This window comes from Brachycentrus maculatus, unplaced genomic scaffold (genome assembly GCF_059751285.1).
Source record: "Brachycentrus maculatus isolate JH-2025_06_01 unplaced genomic scaffold, ASM5975128v1 h1tg000706l, whole genome shotgun sequence".
NCBI classification, from domain to species: domain Eukaryota; kingdom Metazoa; phylum Arthropoda; class Insecta; order Trichoptera; family Brachycentridae; genus Brachycentrus; species Brachycentrus maculatus.
Genome location: NW_028281437.1, coordinates 204,580 through 224,987, shown reverse-complemented (window position 1 = coordinate 224,987; position 20,408 = coordinate 204,580). Strand labels below are relative to the sequence as shown.

At 31.3% G+C, this 20,408-nt stretch overlaps 1 protein-coding gene across 1 annotated transcript in view; it reads right to left on the bottom strand.

The window, feature by feature from the left end:
* LOC148300496 (uncharacterized) overlaps positions 1-19,926 on the bottom strand; it is a 56,229-nt gene extending 36,303 nt beyond the window's left edge. Inside the window, exons 1-2 of the mRNA XM_088274681.1 lie at positions 19,508-19,926; positions 11,590-12,915 (exon numbers count right to left, since the gene is read on the bottom strand). The gene's annotated coding sequence lies outside the window, so the exon portion shown is untranslated. The remainder of the gene's footprint in view (positions 1-11,589; positions 12,916-19,507) is intronic.
* Between the last annotated feature and the right edge of the window lie 482 nt (positions 19,927-20,408).

The following is a 20,408-nucleotide window of genomic DNA, read 5'->3' as shown; positions in this document are numbered from 1 at the left end:
ATAGGCTATGAAACTTAAAAAGTTGAAGCCTGAGTAGGTTCATGAAATGCGATGTTGCATAAGCCGTAGCTAGATTTCAAAGTCACTTGGACGTTAGGTATTTAAAAAAATAACAATAATAAATAGGGAGGTACCTACAAAATAATTATATTATTTTATAATTAGTCAGCAAGGCACTCGAAAACATTTGCAGAGTCCAAGCTACAAAAGCTAAGATCTACTACTACTACCGTCACACCGTTTCTCCGCAGGGTTAGGCAGAGAGGATGGAACGCCACACGCTTCTGTCCTGTCATATACTCCTCGCTTCCTTCCCCTCCATACATCTAGTCACACGTGCCTTCCGATTACGCAGACTTTTGACACCACCAGATTTCAGGTTCTGATTGATCTGATTTTTTTCGGCCATCCTCGTTCCCTTATTCCGCTCACATTCGCCACATATACTTTTGTAGTCACTCTTTCGCTATCTATTCGCTAAGATAAGATAATTATAAATATGCAACTCCAAGTTAAATAACCGATGATACTTTTTTCCTATTTATCCATTTTCTTTTCCAAATATCACCTATTTCCTTCACCTTAGACTCCCTCACTTACATTGTCTGCTTCCATCAAACATATTCCACTGCTAAATACTGATGTCTCCACCTTTGTGCAATCGACGATCAAGTTTTGTTTTTGTTTTTGTGGGTCAATCTATGTAAAGTGGCAAGTCACTGATAGCTCTACTATTTTTATTTTTATTTTAAAGTATGTATTCAAATTTTCGTTTTGTACCTTTTATGTTGTTGCTTCTTAATCATCTTTGTTTTCAGTTTTTTTTTTCACTTTGTTTCTGACGTTTTTTTATAGAAATACGGTATTTTACTTACTATTCCTTACATATAAATCTCAATTTAAAAATATATATATATATATATATATAAAATAGGTATCAATTGTTGGAAAAGATTGAAAAATAAACCTTGTAATATAATAAATTTTGTTGTTCTTATACATATTTCAACGTCATTTTCTCATAAACAACGTTTTTAAAAAGGAAAAAAAGTTTGACACGATAGGCATCTTTCGATCGCCCGATTCTAGTATGTAGAATGGGTAAATATTATACAGGTTATAAAGTATCACTTAAACCAGTCCATGACAGCTCCTTAGCTCTGTAAACTTTTTCATGTTTAGTGACAATCAAGAAACATCTTAATATGAACTCTTTTAAGTCGATTAAATCCAGCGTTTGTGAACTTCGTGAAGAATGTGTGGCAGAATAAAAATATTGCGAATAAATTATATAAATGATTAGATTAAAATTTAAAATGATATTTTCAGGTACTTATTGATGTATGAAATAATCCAGAAATAGAATATCACACGAACAATGAAGGATTCCTGCAACTTATGAACTTATTACAACCATAGACGTGACTGACAATGTTTATTTTTTTTAAAATACGAATGAAGTTTTCAATTGAAGCGAATATGTACAACATTCCGAAATTTTTATAATATAGTTGTCAATCAGGGATAGAATGGTGAATTTTACACATCGTAAAAAATTAATCACTTGAACGAGCCAATGACAGCACGTAAACCCTATCAATACTCAAACTTCGTTATTCCTATCTCATTAGATATTTTTATCTTTGTTAAAATATTACCCTGAAACGCAAGAGTGATCACCTTGCCTTCGTGTGAGTAAACGATTAAGATAACACTGTGTCAATACGATTCAATGCCCTATGCACCGCATATATCACATATTTATAGGAACGTTCATTTTATTCTTCTCTATATTTTGAAGACGCCACAATACGAGTATTCAACGCAAGACGTCACAAAATCATACCACATGTATCTACTAAATTAATTATTTATAGGAAATACTCGTAGATATCATAATCCAAGGCCGGCTTAAACGAACAATTAGCCATGTGTGTACTCATGTGTGTAACATTTAACATTAAAATATATTTTGGATTACACACGCTTCAAAATCAATTTACAACGGCTGTAGCTTTAATTTTTTAAGGCTTTTCGGTATATAGTATTTTCCAAACCAAAACTAATTACGAGTATGTCAAGTAAAATTACTTCGCATGTCAACTAAAAATATTCCATATCTAAGTATATATTTTTATTTTATTTCTTAAATCATATTACAACTAATATAAACTATTATTCACAGTTAATTTAATTTTCGTCTCTTTTCAGTAAACAAAACATTTATTTTTAAAATTCTTTCAGACTCTTTCCACTCTTCATACATTCAGGCATATCATCATATATTTTCAAACACTTATACATTGAACAATTTTGCGACTCGGTTTTTTCAATAATGGCAGTCTTATTTTATCCTTATTTCTAGTAATACGTTCATGACAATTGTTGTTCAAAACTATTTTATCCTTAAAATATTTTGGTAATTTATCGTTATAAAAATTATGTACAACATTTTGAGTGTGTCCAAATACTTGTTCACAAAATCTGGATTATCTCCAATTACAGGAGTTATTTTATATTATTTTTTGACATCTCATCAAAGATGAAGAAGAATATGGAAGTCTGGGCATTTACGGGGCTGACGACCGTCATCGGCTGGTTTAAGTGATCACTTTACACACGTGTAACATTCACCAATTCTACCCATTATTGACAACCACACTACTCAAATTCTTGGAAGTTCTTTATATATGAACCAATTTAGAAACCTTGTTCTTGAATCACTAGAACTTCACTAGAGACATCTATTGGTGAGATGTCAAGAAGCTTTTTATTAAACAGAAACTCTTATATTAGTATGTGAGGTCCAAATCCTGGATTATAATCACACACATGAGAAACGCCAGAAAATACCATTTTCATTTTAAATGCCCGGACTTCCATATTCTTCTTCATCTTTGATGAGATGTCAAAAAATAAAAAAAAAATATGTATGAAGATTAACATGTTAAATTTAAGTCTGTTTTTTATAGATAACCAGTTTAGTTCATCTCTATTTTTTCCATATTATTATATCCATTTTTCTTAAGAATTATTCTCATCGCTTTATTTAGTATAATTTCTAATTTATTCAAATTTCCTTCATTTGCTGAAAATAATATTGTTGAGCAGTAATCTATATGTAGAATATTGATTGTTTTATAAATGAGTTCTGCAGTATTTTTATTCAATTTATTCCTAAGGAAAATATTTTTTATATTTTTTTTATAAACATGTATCATATATCGCTCACTCCTTTCAAGAACGTCATAAATAAAAAAAACTTGATTTTTCAGGTGATCGTTTTTAAAGTTTAAAAATACAATACAATGTATTAAAAATAAATATCAAGCCACTTATTGAACTTTTTACTGTGCAACAGATCTTTTTAGGTAAAACCTGAAGGTTTTTTTTCCATTAGAAAAATATTTAGTATTTTTTAAAAAATTATTAAACACTACCTTTTCTTCAAAATGCAAAAACAACCTTTCTGCCCTGTAGCGGGTAAATATTAAGTTAAAAATATGCCTCTTTTGCTGGGATATAGTACATTTTCTGGGAATTCCGAAAACATGCACAACTAAAAATTGACGATTTTTGATTTATGACGTTCTTGAAAGGAGTGAGCGATATCATGTCCATTTATCAATTTCAGTTGTATACTTCTTCTTTTTTAGACAATTTATTCAATTCATAATATCATAAGGGTTTACAAATCTTCGTTTGAAAGAAGATGAATAACTTCTTCATTTATGTTGAGATATTAATGAAAAATATTTATTTACATTTGTAAATACATATACTCTTAATTGGGTACAATTTGCGCACAAAAAATATTATAAATAAATAAAATAATGTCTTAATGCCTTACTCGCAATAATATAATTCATTAAGTGTCCGGCTGCGCTGAGAGCCGGTTGTCACATTCACGCCCTATTTTTTAGAGTATATATTTGATTTTTTTAAGAATATATAATGAAAAAAAATAAACTCCCTTTCCTTTCAGTAACTCTTTTCTTTTTGAAACTATATATTTATTTCGAAGAAAAACTTATTTTTTCACTACAAAAACGGTGCTCTTAGAGAAAAAAATCAATTCTGTCAACAAGTTGAAATTTAACTTATGTTAAGCCTTAATTCACACATACAAAGTAGAGCTGTAACATTTTTCATCAATAGTAAAGCTTTTTTTAAAGTAAACGGGACTATGGATACGAAAGAGATAGTTATAATTTCGCATGGAAAAAAACGCCTTTGTCTACGATTATTGCGTCAAAATAAGTACCTACGTATTAAATGTGCATTAATCAATTAACAATGGAAAACTATTGTAAAAGCGCAGGAGCAATGCCATCTGAACTATAATATTGTTGGGATAATATAAATACAAAAAACCCCAATGAATGCGCAGCGTGCATAATAATAATTATTAGTTACCGATAATAAACTGGACGTCAGGTGGCGTTACACGCAATTGGCCGCCATTTTGAATTTGTGACGGAAAAATTCTTTTCATGCGTGTGGGAAAATGCGCAGCCATGGCGGACAATCGGAAATAGCTGTAAAGCGAACCATCCCTAATAATTATTGTCGATTGATTCATCCTACTAATCGATTGTGTGAGTTCTCCGTTATGAGCTGAGGTCGTCGTCATTTTGGAAACCTATGACAGATAACAACTAGGAAAACAATGCCTGTGGCGAGAGTAGTCAAATATCACACGTTTTTTATAAACATATATTTTTTATATTCAGTTGCAAGAAAATTATCATTGCCTTTTATGTACAAGGATTTATGGCATATTCATTTTATATATCTTGGAAATGATAGTGAATGTGTATTGTAAATAATAAATCAATACGATTGATCCCTAGAAACAATACAATAGATACAATGGATTCGATATCTTATATCAATCAAGATTTATCACAAAGTTCATTTATTTGTCTTATTCGTCTTGTCATATTTTCCAAATAAGGCATCACTAAATCTTATAGATCTTTATGCCTAATTGCCTCATAATTTTTTGTTAAATACATACCTTCTTTCGCACATTCTGTTTCCAATTTAAAATATCACAAATTAAATTCTCTTCACAACATGTTAAGTCATTGGTTGAAAGAATAAGTTAAGAATAATAGTAAAGATGCTGGGAATAACAGAATAAATGAAAGTAACGTCGTTCGTACAAAAAAAATATCTAAATTATTTTACCGACGAAAATGATATTCAACGATTTTATTTTATTTTAAGACGAATATTATATTCATGGTAAATTATCAACTGATCTATTTTTTAATAAATGAAGATCTATTTGTATACGTCTTTTCTATAAAACTTGTGAATTGTCATTATTAACGTAATATTTTTTTTTTAAATGCTACCATGCCACAATCTATCATTGTACCTTCAATTTTTGCCATTGTTGCTAAAGGTATCGCGTGTGTTTTTCATTTTCTGGGTGTAAATTGATGTAAAATATTTATCAAATATTAGTCAAGTTTATAAAAATTAAATAAATATCAATTATTTGCACTAATAAGAAAATCGTGGCGAATGTGAGAGGAAAAACAGAACGTGGACGACCGAAAAAGACTTGGCACGATCAGATCAATCAGAACCTAAAATCTGGCGGTGTCAAAAGTCTGCGTAATCGGAGGGCATGTATGACTAGATGTATGGATGTGAAGGAGGCGAGGAGTGTATGTCAGGACAGAAGAGTGTGGCGTTCCATCCTCTCTGCCTACCCTTGCGGGGAAACGGCGTGATGGTAGTAGTAGTAGTAGTAGTAGTATAAGAAAATCGACGGTAAAACTAACATTTTTTGAAAGAACGAAAATATACAGAAAACTTAATCCGAAAAAAATTATCTTATTTCTTTATTGATTCAGCAGTCACTTTTTGTTAATATTTATTCTTTTTTAATTCAAGTTATAATTGGTTAACACCGCTTTATCTTAAAATCGAATATTATGTATAAAATCTATTTCTTATACGCTATGTGAAAATGATGCGGAATGCATCAAAATACGAGTCATAATAAATTTTAAGAAATAGGGGTATTTACCCCTATTTCTTAAAATCTATTATGACTTAATATTTAAGTCTAATAGATTTTAAGAAATATGACATCTAAAATGACTTGATTTTAAGAAATAGGGGTATTTTAAATTTAAAAAAATATATCTATGTTACGCAGATATCACGTTTGTAATTGAGGTCTAAATCATGTTTTTTTTATCACTTTTCTTTGACAGGTGACGTTTGCGTACGATTGAAAACAGTAAAAGATATTCTTTTTGTATAATTTTTTTTTGGAGACACATCGCTCACTCCTTTCAACAACGTCATATATCAAAAATCGTCAATTTTCAATTGGGCAGGATTCGGAATGCCCAGAAAATGTACTATATCCCAGCAAAAGCGGAATATTTTTTACTTAATATTTAACCGCTACAGGGCAGAAAGTGTTGTTTTTGCATTTTGAAGAAAAGGTAGATATTGTTTTATTATTATTTTTTTTAATGTACTAAATATTTTTCTAATGGAGAAAAAACATTCAGGTTTTCCCTAAAAAGATCTGTTGCACGGTAAAAAGTTTGAAAAATGGCTTGATGTTTATTTTTAATACATTTCATCATATTTTTAAACTTTAAAAACGATCTCTTGAAAAATCAAGTTTTTTTTTATTTATGACGTTGTTGAAAGGAGTGAGCGACATGTGTCTAGATTAATACCTATTTTATTCAGTCCAAAATCATGATTTCAATTTGTCTCATCTCAAGGCACGCTGGAGTTTGGATGTAACACAAATAAGCGTTCGAAATGTTGAATTTGTAGCTATCCTGAATTAAATTGTAAAAGGAAATATACCCGTTTAAATTTTCCCACGAGAAAATATAGGAAAATATCCTATTTCTAGTTATCTTCGGATTTAACGACGCACGTGTTTACGTCGCATTGTCGTATGACAATGTGGTATAATTGAGTGTTTTGTTCCTGTAAATGCTATCAATTTACTAAATATTTCGGTGGTTTTAGTAAAGAAACAGAGATTTTTGTATCACACATGAATGCTCTCTCCGCTTGAGTGACTTCCTATACCTACCCACATACAGAACATTACGTAAAGTCGGAATGTCCCATGGTATTGTCAACCGACAGGAGCGGATTTGTGAATATGTATATACTTGTGTCACTATTTATTTATTTATACAGTCACACATATATTATTCTCGATGAGTAATTTCCATTACTCATATTTGGACATGGGATTAAGGTTAACAAGACTGTAAACTGATAAATAAGAAAGTAACAAATCGCTCACTCCTTTCAAGAACGTCATAAATCAAAAATCGTCAATTTTCAGTTGTGCATGTTTTCGGTATGCCCAGAAAATGTACTATATCCCAGCAAAAGAGGCATATTTTAACTTAATATTTACCCGCTACAGGGCAGAAAGTGTTGTATTTCATTTTGAAGAAAAGGTATTGTTTAATTATTTTTTTAAATACTTATATTAAATCTTTTTCAAATTGAGAAAAAACCTTAAGGTTTACCTAAAGAGATCTGTTGCACAGTAAAATGTTCAATAAGTGACTTGTTATTTTTTTTTTAATACATTTCATTTTATTCTTAAACATTAAAAACGATCTCCTGAAAAATCAAGTTTTTTGATTTATGACGTTGTTGAAAGGAGTGAGCAAAATATATAACACACGTCAAAAATTAAAATATAAAGCAATAAAAGTAGATAACATTTATATTTAATATAAACTAACTGTACCCGGTTAAGTATCGCTAAGGCTCAGTCTGATTAAACGGAAAAGAAAGTGAAAAACATATAACAACGCGTGCATTTCGAATGCATTTCGTGACAAAATTTTAATGTTTTAAATCAGTGGATAACTTAAGGAGATTTAGGATTTTAAACAAACGAACCTTGCATGTTTTATTTGAATGGATTTTAATTTTAAATTTTAAATTAAATTTTAAATTTTAAAATACCGCAAAAGACTCGGTCGTTAATTTCAGATATCAAACCTGGGTAGCATAAATTTGCTTTATAAATATTATACTGCTGGACCCTAATACATTTACTTTATTTATATATATATATATATATATATATATATATATATATATATATATATATATATATATATATATATATATATATATATATATATATATATATATATATATATATATATATATATATATATATATATATATATATATATATATATATATATATATATATATATATATATATATATATATATATATATATATATATATATATATATATATATATATATATATATATATTTATATATTTATATATATATATATATATATATATATATATATATATATATATATATATATATATATATACATAAATATATATAAATATATATATATATATTTATATATATATATATATATATATATATATATATATATATATATATATATATATATATATATATATATATATATATATATATATATATATATATATATATATATATATATATATATATATATATATATATATATATATATATATATTGTTATTATTATTATTGTATTATGTGTATATTGATGTGTTCAAAAAAGTAAAACTCAATAAGTGGTATTATACTCGAGTTTAAATTTTAAAATAATGAAATAACTGTTGATTTTTGTGTGTTATAGTCAGTTTTTATTTTCTATGCCTAATCCGCCTCCGAGCTATAGTGTAGGTTCATGATGGCGATCTGTCATTAAACCACATTACTATATTGCATTTTAATTTGTGAGTATTGCGACAATCCATAATACATAATTCCGTTCCCATTTCGCATCCTCTAACTAATGCCATTAAATTGACAATACGTGGTCATGTCACTTTTCCTAAATCACACATCCAGCGGGAAAATTATGTACCTACATAATTAAAATACAATAATATTTCGGTCGCGTTGACAGTTGTATGAAAATATCTTCAAAATGAGTATATATTTTAGTATAAATATTTCATATTGAAATCGAAGCATCCTTAGTTTTTAAATGAAAGAAGATGGATGTCTGAGCATCCCAGGGCTTAAGACCTGACATTTTAGTGATCGTTTTAGTGATGTAACGTTTACCATTTTGCCCATTAAAGAACATCCATATTGCATTATTTTTTATATATATTATATGTAGGTACATTTATATTCACTGTGATTGGATTTCTCTGTTGGATCGTTTCGTATGTTAGTTATAATTTTGATAGATTTGAAATTTTTGGTTAACGATGGCGCCCTCAGTTTGAGAATTCGTAAAATATAAAGCTTACTCCAACTGATTTATATTTTATCCTTAGGGTTAACTAACAATTTAATGTATGATAATGAAAAATTATTCAGAACGTGTTGGCGAGAATTCATAGCTCATCAAATATGACGTAGCTTTACCTTTATTACATTACATATCTTACATAAATCTTTTTTTTCAAGCCAATAAATATTAAATATATGTATCTCTTAAAATGTTTTCTACGCAATAATTTACGTTCTTACATGAAAATGAAGATTTTAAAAAATATCCACTTTAAAAGCAAATGTAATCATCAAATTGTATTCTTGATCAACCTGAAAATGCTCAATATTTGATGAAAAAGCTTTGTAATTTTCCTTTTTTTGAGAAATATCTTTTCTATATCAAGATAAATTAGAAATCTCAAGTATTGCTGAGAAATCTAAATCAAACATGCGTTGAGTGGTGAATGTTTCACGTGTATAAAAGTGATCACTTAAACCAATCTATGTTTTTATTCCTACTCCTAATTCCTTATCCCAGACTTTCATATTCTCTTTTATATTTGTTGAGATGTCAAAATGTCTTTCTTTCAAATCCAACCCCTTGGAATCAGTGATCAAATGATTTTTTACGAAATACATAAAAACAATTCTCACCTACTTTGGGCAAATTGCTAAAATAAGTGAATATCGTGAAAGTCTCAGTAGTTACAGAGAAAGTGGTTAGGTTAGGCCATCAACATCCCAGGATCGGGAAGAATGGTCCCGAATCGGGCACCAAAAATCTGACATGCCAGGAGATCATGACATGAGACATTTGAGACTAGACTAGAAGGAATGTGTATTTGATTACGCATTTTTATCGATTGTTGCGCGGTATGATCGGAAATCCTGAAATTATCCAGAGCATTGGTCTGTATATTCCCGATAGTTACCTAAGACAGCGTTGGCATAAATTGTTTCGCATTCCTATATATAATATATAGGGCCAACCTGCCGATGGTTATGCCTGTAAGAAGAGCTACTACTATGCTGAACAATATGACGCCGGCTATAGATCTGTTGCATGTGTCTGAGGGGGTATTCCGAAGCGGGATTCTTCTACATCTTTAACAAGAGTCTTCTTGCTTACTTTTAATTTAATTTATGTATAAATCAATTTTTTTAAATAAATTGTATTGAATTTGAGTAAGGTGGTCAGAAAAAGCATAAAATACGCAACGTATTTCTATAAATAAAGTCAATAAATGTAATAATAAATAATCCAATGAAAAGTGGACGCCGCGACGCCACCTGTAGCCGTCTGCAGTCGCGCAGACGCGACCCCTTCACTATACAATGATGAGACGTTTCGTGATAAGTTTGTATTATTGCGATAATACAGTGATATAAGACATTATTGAATATTTTATTAACTTAACGTTTTTAACAACCACACCGCAGATATGAGTGCTTAAAAATATTAATAATGTAGGTACATATAATGATATGTACATATTGTATTAAAAAACTACACTTAAGGTTTATAAAACTTTTATCTCAAATTAACTAAACAATTATATTTATAATCAATTTACAATTTTTATTATTTTTAAATATATTTCATTATTTCATGTGTGACATTTTGTAGGACACGTGTTTCTATGTTTCATTACCATACTTACAATAAACATATTACTAAAAATTGTGGTATTTTACCACATTTATTCAAAAACACCAAAAACAATTTTCCATCTAAATTTTGTTTTCGTCAAATTGTCAATCATAATAATCGATAACTTACAATTTAAATGTAGTCAAAATATTATTAATTATTTCATTAACATACATAGTCAATCCTAACCTGTGTTTTTTAATAATAATAATAATAATAAAACCCTTATCCGCACCCCAATGGTGCATAGGGCACTGCGTCATATAAACGCAGTGTTATCTTGATCGTTTACACATGAAGGAAAGGTGATCAGCCCTCCGCTTCAGGTACCAGTCCAGGGTAATATTGAATAAATATGACAGTGAAAAAATCACTAGTATTTATTTTACCCCCCTTGGGAATCGAACCCGGGGCCTCCAGAACGGTAGCCGAGCGTGCTGACCATTACACTACGGAGGCGGACGTGTGTTTTTTTAGTATATTACAACTGATTTTTCTAGCCTTAATGTATTTTCGAGTGGATGAAAAAGAAGGAATATATTCATAAAAAAATATCATTTCAATAAAATCTGTGTTGGAATACAATATAATGTATCAATAAAAATATTTAATACCAAATTTTAAAAATTAAATAATTTTTTTAATAATGACAAAGTAGGAACTTACTCTAAGGCCTAATCCAATGCGATGGCAACACCGTTAGGAAAAGCGAACGGCCAACCGTTCCAATTTGAAACTCACAGAGGCGGGAAAACTAACAACTGTCACACGAGTGTATGGAAATATGGCAGCCAAAGCGACTCTCACATTCGAGCGGATACAGCAAACTGAATGCGTTTTGGTCATCTATTTCCCAACTCAGATTCGTCTATTGTCATGTAAACAATTAAAATATACCACGACAGAGTGACCACATATGACCCACGGTCAATAATTCACATTCCCATAAAAACTGTCGCCATAACCAATAATTAAATTGGCTGACAATAGTACCGTATTTTGAGCATTTTCATCCTGCCAATTTATTACATCATACAAGTTGGATTAAAAGATCAATTATTATTTGATAATTATCGTTGAATACTACGTAATTTAATGATTTTTAAAATCATAGGTTTTTTCCAAACCATTTAAATGTTCATAGCCATATATTGTTTTAATATGATACATCGAATGCTCAGCAAATGCCCAGACTTCCTTATTCTTCTTCACCTATGTAGAGATATATATAAAAAAAAAAAAAAAAGTCCGCCACATTAAAAAAAAAACGGGACGAAATTTTGAAAATCTTTCAGCGCTACTTGACAGAATAGACAATTTCATATAAAAAGCTTCCTATATTCTTCTAACCCTCATCCGCACCCAATGGTACATGTATTGACGCAGTGTTATCTTGATCGTAACATGAAGGCAAGGTGATCACTTTTGTGCTTCAGGGACCAGTGTAGGGTAATATTAAATAAATATTAGAGTGTAAAATCACTAACATTCATTTTCACCCCCCCTGGGAATCGAACCCGGGACAAACAGCACATAGATAACTAAACACGCTAACCATTACACCACAGAGGATGACAAATGTATAATCAAAAATATATTACTTGTCAGTTAGGGGTAAAAAAATCCACACTTCAGTTAAAAATCGATCTTAAGACGATGTTCATAAAACAAGAATGCAATATATGACATAGAGCCCGTATGTTTTTTTTTATTTAGCAAGTGACAATTTTTTTATTGAGTCAATGACCGGTTTCGCCCTAGCGCATAAGCAGTCCCGCGGAAGTCCGGAAGCGTGGTCCCCGCCGGCCGGAAGTGGCGTGTCCCCCCTCGCGTCCTCTGCTGCGCGGACAGGAGCGCAGCAGGTACGTGGAGGTAGATACTCCAGAAGTACTATGCACTGCAGGTACAATGTGCCGCTGTGGACCCGTCAAGGGTCACTGGATAGCGTGTGCGGTGCGGAGCGAGCAAAACCCTGAAGAGTGTAATCAGAACCTAAATCATAAATAGTAAATTTATTCATTTTTTATATAAAAGGTTCATTGTGTGACGATAAATTATATCAAAGTCAGCATTTGAGGATTATCCAGAATCCCAACCAGTTTCAATCACATCTAAAGACTCTTTTTCCAAATTTCATATCCTTCAAATTAAAATTTCAAAATCTTTTAAGTAACAAATACGATGGAACCTCTCAAAACGAGCATAATTCGTTCCAGAATCTTTCTCGTAAAGCGAAACACTCGTTGAGCGAATCATTTTTTGTTTTGAATGGCGCGGATATCCCGGCTCACAAGTGAATGTCGTGAAAAATGGACTTACCCTTTCTGTGTAACTCGTTATGCGAATTGTCGCTCGTTAAGGGAGCAACTTATTCACATTTTTTTCCCCGCTAAAAGAATGACTCGTTATGAGAGGCTCCACTGTATTTATTTTTAAGTCTATTGTGACACGTGTTTCGGTGTATTCCTTAAATGCGGTGTTTGAAAATAACGCTGAATGCATCAAAACACGTGTCACAGTGCATTTTAAGAAATAGTGGTATTTTCCAAGTAAAACTTGAATTAAATATGGACAGATTTTACCACAGAGTGACTGCCGAATCAGTTAATTTTCCTTCAAAGCATTTTTTTACCGTGGAGTGGAATAAATTTACCACACACTATAGATCCGCGAATGTATGTACTAAGTACGTGTTTCAATAAAGTAAAGTCAGTATGTACTGATTAAGAGTATATTACGCAGTACATATGTACAATATAAGATATTGAAAATAAGAAAAATAATTTTCAATCTTTAGACATTTTGAGATATTTATGAATAGACAATTATGAATATGTATATTCCAAATTTCATTTATTTTCTTTTGGAAAATTCTTTAAAAGCTACAGAGCGTGCGAGTTTTATTTTATGCATATGAGAAATCATGATTTTAACCGGATGAGGGTAGACCGCACAGTGGTAATGCAATATTTCTCTCTATTTTCTGTTCAAAAAATCTGATTCCTGTGCCAATAGAATGAACAGGACATCAATCTATCCACCTGAGTCTAGTTCCAGTGGGTGGGCAGACCGTGCTACTAGCTACAGCGGGGGTACAGCGCTGCTACATGCAGGCAGGTGTCGTATCGTGTCATGTGCCTTATCCTCTCACCATCTGCGATGGGCCTATCAAAGGGAGGGCAGGGGCGGCGCACACAATCATGGAATCATCGAAAAAATATCGCTCAATCCTTTCAACAACGTCATATATCAAAAATCGTCAATTTTCAGTTGTGCGTGTTTTCGGAATGCCCAGAAAATGTACTATATGCCAGCAAAAGCGGCATATTTTTAACTTAATATTTATAGGGCAGAAAATGTTGTTTTTTTGTGCATTTTGAAGAAAAGGTATTTTTTAATTTTTTTTTTTTAATACACTAAATATTTTTCAAATGGAAAAAAACATTCAGGTTTAACCTAAAAAGATCTGTTGCACAGTTAAAAGTTCGATAAGTGGCTTGATATTTATTTTTAATACATTTTATTACATTTTTAAACTTTTAAAACGATCTCCTGAAAAATCAAGTTTTTGATAAATGACGTTGTTGAAAGGAGTGAGCGGTATGTAAAAACACTTTATAGGAGAGCTTTTTGAGACTTAGGCTGGCTGATAAAAGCCAATGAAAAATCAAACTTGATCATCGAACAGCTGGCGAGTTCGAATGGGAGCACATGTCACAATTAGTAGACAGTATTTAACAATTTCGTCCGCCTCCAAAGTGTAGAGGTTAGCGCGAAGGCTACCCATGCTAAAGGTCCCAGGTTCCGCTATTATTTTCTATGATTTTCGATGGCGGCAAAGTCCTATCATTACAATGAAGGAAAATGTAGTTATTATTTAAGCTTATAGGTCAGCGGATGTGTCCTAATAAATGCGTTTTTTTCTGGGCTGTAAATAAAAAACGAATTTATGAAATGTGAATATAAATTATCTATAAGAAATGCAAAAAACTTACACGCATATATACATATGTATAAATTGAAAATAAATAATTATTATTTAAACACTTACTCAAAATAAATAGTTATTACTTGACGTAACTCTATTATTGAAGATGTTGCATCATTATTATTATCCATTTTACTTTGCATTTTTTACGACAAAACGCATTACAATTGACGAGTACTTCTTATCGTTATTATGTATAACTGTAACAATTTATTAAGAACTCTGTTGACATTGTTTTTTAAATATAAACATATTTTATTATGTACGCCAATGTTCAGTGCCAACTATCCCCGAAAAGCCCCAAAAATTTCCATAACCTTCTCACGCCACTGGTTGATCACAAAACGAATAGATTTTTTTTATAATTAAAAGGGGGATTTTAGTTAAACTTATATTATACAACAACATAATTATAAAATTACCATAAAATTAACAATTATATGCTTTAACCAAATTTTATTTATTTAAAGAGAAAAAAACGTTGGATAGTATCGAGATTTAAAAAATTGAAATAAATATAATTGCTTTTATTTTTAGCGATTTAGCGATTTCAAACCAATGCCAACGGTCAGAAATTAAATCAAATAGTTGATAATACTGAAAATAAAGAATATTTATACTGAATTCAAGTAAACTTAAAGTTATCTACTTTACGTAGTCGCACGTTAATTACTACATGGAATCGATTCTCAGAGAAGTAGAAACCGAGGAAAGACATGACATAGTCAAGTACTCCAAATCTTTGGAATAGTGTAGAATAGAAGTCGGGTCAGTCTGTGCGCATGTCTGCAGAGACAACACGTTTTGCAATCTATCCTCATAGTCGATTTTTCTTGCGGGAATCTAACCAGCAATCGCTTGCATGGTACTCAGACGTTTTAATTAAAATGAGGGAGACAAAATGAACTTCAAATCGTGTACATGTAAAAATACATATTCAAGCAGACAATATGGGAGGATAATGACAGGAAAATATATGCATTTTATATAAATTTTCACACGAAAACCTGAGAAAGCTTTTATTCAATTTAGAATAAAATGCAAATGAGCTCTATTTAATTTGGTGTCATTCCCGAACTGATTGTGATGGAGTTCGTTCCACTTGCGCGTGGAGCCAGTCGGCGGTCAGCGGGAGTCAGGATGCTGCGGGTAGGAAGGAGGTCCATGGTCCGCTGGGTGAGATACTGCCTCTGCGGCGCCGCACACTGAGACAAAAGCGGCTTCAAACGGTCACTACTACTCTTCATTTTTTTAAACCGAAAAGCTTGTAGTACCTAATACTTAATTTTTGGATGCCAAAAGACTTGTAGTACCTAATACTTAATTTTTGGATACCAAAAGACTTGTATATAGTACCTATAACTTGGTTTTTGGATGCCAAAAGGCTTGTATATGGTACCTAATACTTAGTTTTTGGATGCCAAAGGGCAAACACGTAAATGTAATTTTACTTTGTACAATTTTTTCACAAATTAATAGTCTACGGGAAAAAAAATTAACAAGCGAATTATTTAGTTTTTGTGCACAATGTTATTTTTAAGTCATAGTTTATTCTGAATTTCTCGTAACAATATGTATTAATATATTTTTATATTGGTAGTGTAGGGAAAATATGTATGCATGTCTAATTCACTGCACCCTGTGACTTTTGGTTTGTGCCTTTTTCTTCTTCTGTGCATGTCAAGTCCCAAAAAACCAGGCAATTCAGAAATACGTTTGAACATTTTCATGAGCATATCAAAAAAGCGATTTCCGTCAGAACTTAAATACAATATTTTTTAATGGATGGGTCCAAATGGAAGCCAGGAGTTTCTAATCGGACCTGTGAATGTAGTGGGAGCTTTCAGAGAACTTAAATAATTTTTATTTATTGATTTGGCGTTTAATTTGTAGAACTCCATTTTAATTTATGTATTGATTGTTAGTGTTTGTAAATGCCATAACTAGGCTAAACAATTGTCATCATTTTAATTTTGATGTGTTTTTTATCAATAAAATACAACTTGGTAGACTGAAAAAATCTGTGTTTGATTTAACAATTAATACATAAAGAATGTCGTACAAATTTTTGGGTAGTAAAATAATTTCTGTGTAATAAAAAAACTCCATAAGTATGTGTATTGTACATTTTTGGCCACGGCGACAAACTGTCGGGCCACCGTGCGTGGAGGGTACACTGATGGCAGATCCGATATTAACGAAGCCCAAGGGCGTTCCCGCGAGGTTACATTCGAGGTCAAACTAGGCTCATCACTATTAATCACATATTACCATGTCATTTTCCTCAATCCTAATTTTCCCTATGCAGTCGACCAAAAAACCACATCAGTTTCATTTAACTCAGCGTAATTATTGAAATATTTTGAGTGTGTCCAAATACTTGTATCAAAAATCTGGAGTTATTTTTTATATATATTTTTTAGCATCTCAACATAGATGAAGAAGAATATGAAGGTCTGGGCATTTGCTGAGCTTACGACCGTCATAAGCTGGTTTAGGGGATCACTTTACGCACATGTAACATATTATGTTATACGTGAGTAAAGTGATCACTTAAACCTAGCTATGACGGTCGTAAGCCCCGTAAATGCCCAGACTTCCATATTCTTCTTCATCTATGTTGAGATGTCAAAAAATAATGTAATTTTTAAAGTTTATCTTGTATTTTATTATCCAACCAACTAGACCAGTAGTTGACAAGCTTATTAGTAAAAAAAGCCAAATATCCACAACAAAAAGATTGGTTTGGGGTGGGTATAAAGTATAGAGCGCGGGAAGTTGGTTTGTCGATGAGGGTGGTTCCCTAGTAAGGATACTAACCTTCCTGCCGCTGTTACCCTGGCTATTAGAACATAGTGGTGGATTATACACACTAGTTAATATTAACTTACATGCCCCGCTGACAGTTCTAGAGACTTTGACAGCATTAGATATATTTTATTTTGTCTTTGACCGCGAAAACTTTCCATGGTTGATTTAATACTCGTTAAGGATTTTTTTTAATCTTTTAATATCAAAACTCTTCTAAGAACTTCAGAAATGAGGATATTGAGATGCATAACCGGAAAACACGTTGAGACAGAATATGGAAGAGGAAATTTTGGAAAACCTGTAGTACGGAGGATATAGTCAGATAGGGAAGACAGCGAAGGCATTATAACCGATTCTGGTGCACCTATTTCAATAGAATGCAAGAAAATAGACTGGTTGAATTGCTCTTCATGAGAACCCACACGGAAGAAGACCACCTGGAAGATCTACAAAGCGATGGCATGACAGCTGACAGTCCACATCACAAGAGACGGATAACTGAACAAAGAGATCCGAGGCTTTATAATAAGGAAGAAGAAAAATAAGTGGTCAATTTGAAATTAACCACTGAAACTATGTAATGTAATGAAAACAAACCGAAACATTTTTACTATTTTAATCAGGTGAACGAAAAAGTAACAGTTACATATTAATTATATGTACATCTCTACTTTATATTTATAGTAAATTCCAACGAATTTCTCTTTCAAATGATCGACTAAAAAGATAGCAACGCTTCCGGTTTTATTCATTTTCAGAGTAACAAGTAAAACTACTAGTGACATCTATTTATTTGATTTTATAATTGTATAGTTTTTTTTTAAAGCATAGTATGTAGTACATAATACATATATTGTTAATATGTATACACATTAATGCGGAGATAAGTACGCATTAAAGTATTGCGCACTTCGGCTTTTGTAATCTACGATTACGATATTAAAACGTAGTTTCATAATTGGCCAACAGATGGACTACACTTCACTAGTTTGATTTAAATTTGGTGCATAGGTAAATATGTAGATAGGTGCAAAGTTGTACGTAGAACTTTCTCACCAATGCGTAAAAAAACTTATTGTAGGCAAAAAAAAATTGATGGAGCATTAATTATTTTTTTCTTCATTTGTCTGTAAGAATTTCCCTACATTTATACTTAAGGCCCAGTATTAAATAAATCGCAACTTAATTTTCTTTAAACCCATGTAACATTTAATTTTTTTTTAAACAACATTGTTTATGGAAAAAAAAGTTTTTCTCCCAAATTGATATTATTCTTAAATAAAGAACTATGTATTTTTTAAATTAATGTTTTAGTAAATACCACTATTTCTTAAAATCTACTGTGACACTTGTTTCGATGCATTCCGTATGATTTTCAAACACCGTATGAAAATGATGCGGAATGCATCGAAACACGTGTCATAGTAGATTTTAAGAAGTAGTGGTATTTACTAAGTAAAACATCAATTAAAAATGCATAGATTTTACCACAAAGTGACTGCCGAATCAATTAATGAAGAAATTCTTATGAGTTTATATAATAGTAAAATATACCAATATGCTTCATTTCGTTCCCTAAATAAAGTTACTATAAGTGGTAAAACCCGGCAAATCTTGTTAGCATATGACACTATTTGTGTTTCTATGTGCCACTTACACACAGGTTCTTAAACTTTTTTAGTCTGGCGCCCCCCTATCAAAATCTCTCGTCAAAGAGGAAAATAAAATCTCCAGATAGTCCCGTCATAAAAACAGGGAAGGAATAAAAACACATATATGTCTTACTCTTAGCGCTTCTATCAGTCTCTTTGGGCTTCTTATGCCCTGTAAAAGTCTTCTAGAATGCCCACAAGACTGCGTTATCGTCCACTTTGAGAAATACTGCTCTAACACCATTCTTGCGTTTATTTTCACTATGGTATACGATATAACAATCGTTGGAAATTAAAATAAGTGAATATTTCTCAATTAAAGAAAAATTACGAAAAAACAACACTTGCATTCAAGTAGTTTCATAGATCGGAGCGAGAGTCAAAATAACTCATTATGGTTCTTAGTTTTAGGTCTCCATATTTAGGTAAGTTATTTAAGTATGTATGTACAGTACACACATTTAAAAATATCTCACTAAATCAACACATACTTTTCTGCACACTGAAAACGATACACACAGTAAGTAAATATTATTCGAAAATATGATTTGCGCTGTAAAATTGTTTGAACAGTGTCCAGCCCTCTTCTGGACATCACACAAAACAGTATTATTAACCCTTTGTAACCAGCTAACAATATTTGAAATTAAGAACATTTTTGCAGTGTTAAATGGTAAAAAAAAATCCTTACATTCTCTTTCGTTGACTTCCTAACATTTTGTTTTTGAATGGCTAAGGTCTAACGTGCGTTGTCATACCTGGGGCTTTATTGCATGTTGAACTGCGGTACTTAGTACATGTTAATCCTCGGGTCGACCAGCATGCGATTGATATTTTGTGTAGTTATACATATATCGCTCACTCCTTTCAAGAACGTCATAAATCAAAATTCGTCAATTTTCAGTTGTGCATATTTTCGGAATGCCCAGAAAATGTACTATATCCCAGAAAAAGCAGCATATTTTAAACTTAATATTTACCCGCTACAGGGCAGAAAGTGTTGTTTTTGCATTTTGAAGAAAATGTATTGTTTA